Here is a 2023-nt window from a genome sequence, read left to right as displayed (position 1 = left end):
TGCTGTTACAATTGTCAAAGTCAAAATGGTCTTGCAGTCCACAGGGCATGATTTAGGATACCATCATTTTATTGGGTCAGATTAGAGAATGCCCTGTTTTTAAGAAATTTTTAGGGTGTAAAACTATGAGGGCATATTCTGAAATGAATGAGAACAAAATGCAATTTTTTACTACACTTACAACCCATCTGTAAAGGTAAAAATGTTTCAAATAATTTGCAATATAAAATAAAATTCCTTAACCATATGCTGAAATTATTTTTGCTTTGTAAGAAAAATCACTTTTCTACAAATGTCGAAGATAATACTGTTTCCTCAAATATATGACCCTTACAAAAGCCATATGCTCCTTAATGCCCACCTAATAATTGCCTAAGTATTGCTCTTTGTTTAGGGACCTCCATATTCTGTCCTTTGAGTGTGGTCTTATTCAGCAACCTGGAAGTTCTTACCAGTAATGCTAAACATATTTGTCAAAGAGAAATTAATTTTTCACTTCTTCCAGCCAAGCAAGATGGAACCAGGATTAAGATAAACCTAAAACCCTGGACTCGTCATGATCTATTGCAAAACAATGACTCCCAAGTAAAATTCAAATCAACATCACATCACTGAGTTTGGAAACATAGAGAGGAAGAGAAAAGGCAGAGATCAAAAGTTCCACTAGGAATGTAAGAATGCCAGAAAGTCCTGACACCTGATGGATCATGAAGGACCCTATGAAAAATGCAGTGTCTTCATTCAAGTCCCGATCTTCTATTGCAATTGGAGCCTTATAATGTCACAACAATAATCAGAGTGTCTTGTCAACCAGAAAGAATTTGGAGACCCAGAAAAAGTGGTATCACTCTTTAATATATTTCATTGCTCCCAGAAATTCGACCCCTCACATAGTGCTCCTTCAGTCATTCTGACAGAGTGGGCAATTCAAGTATCAAATTTCCTTGGATTAATGGGGGAGAATGATGCAAGGGCTGACATAATGTATTGAACTCGTAACCTGATTTGGAGAATGGTAAATTCTTATGCAAATACTTAAAATAATGAAAACATAATTTACAAGGTATCAATTATTTTCATCATCATTACCGCTGGGCAACAAAAGTTTCAAACTAAAAAGTTCAAGCCTAAATTTCATAGACTCTGTGTGTTTCTTCATTAGATCTATCCTGTTCATAGGATAGATAACAGCAGTAGTCCATTCCCCAGGTCCACAGTGGGGCCAACCTTGCTGCAGGGGAAGAGAACTCAGATGCTCCTCTATTCTTGTTTGACTTCAGGTTTGAAAGCCTGCACAACTGCCCACTTCTGGCAAATCCACTAGATAGTATGTTGATTAGCAACAAAATGTGTAGGTGATGTTCTTGGAGTAAACTGGCTTCCCTTGTTCCTGTGTGGAGTGGGTACTCTTGCTGATGATTGTAAATATGAATAACAGGCAGAAAAGTGCACATTCTAGAATGTCAAATTACACATTCTTAGAAACTGTTATGGAGTAGATTCCTGCAAAGCTTCAAGAAACAGATCCAACAAGGCCACTGCTAATTAAGCCTGTGGAAGGATCCCCAACACCTGTAGTTTCAGTTTCAAGCGACTCCCTAGGGAAGAAGGATATTCTTGTAACTCAGAAGGATTACAACTCTGCAGCAGTACAGCTACAAGAGACAAGGGCTCTTGGCCTGCAGCCATTCTGTTATCTCAAACCACCAATCTGATCTTGGATATAGATGCAGTGCACATTTTTCCATAAACAAATTCACATTTTGTAAAACATCAGGAGAAATACATGACCACAGAATACATTGCAAACATATTCTTTACAAGCAAAAATTACTTACCTCAATTCAGATGATAGGGAAACCCAAACCCACTTGTTGGTTCTCCTTCAGAAGTCTCAAGTGTAATCCCAGGACTAAATTAAAATGGTGAATCCAAAGTAGTATTTCATGTATAGACTTTTAAAGAAAATAATAATCTTATTTGCAATAATTAGTATAAGTTTAGGACAAGCAAAAAAGGTCAA

General features: G+C 37.0%; 1 long non-coding RNA gene across 1 annotated transcript; it reads right to left on the bottom strand.

The window, feature by feature from the left end:
* Window positions 1-834: 834 nt before the first annotated feature.
* On the bottom strand, window positions 835-2023 carry LOC122114157. Its single transcript, XR_006148534.1, has 2 exons — window positions 1839-2023; window positions 835-1598 (listed from the first exon to the last, which is right to left on the bottom strand). It is a non-coding gene; the product is annotated as an uncharacterized LOC122114157 (long non-coding RNA).

This window comes from Dipodomys spectabilis, unplaced genomic scaffold, assembly GCF_019054845.1.
Source record: "Dipodomys spectabilis isolate Male_0828 unplaced genomic scaffold, ASM1905484v1 ptg000106l, whole genome shotgun sequence".
In the NCBI taxonomy this organism is placed as follows: Eukaryota; Metazoa; Chordata; class Mammalia; order Rodentia; family Heteromyidae; genus Dipodomys; species Dipodomys spectabilis.
The sequence above is the reverse complement of the archived record's forward strand: the minus strand, read 5'-3'. Positions and strand labels throughout refer to the sequence as shown.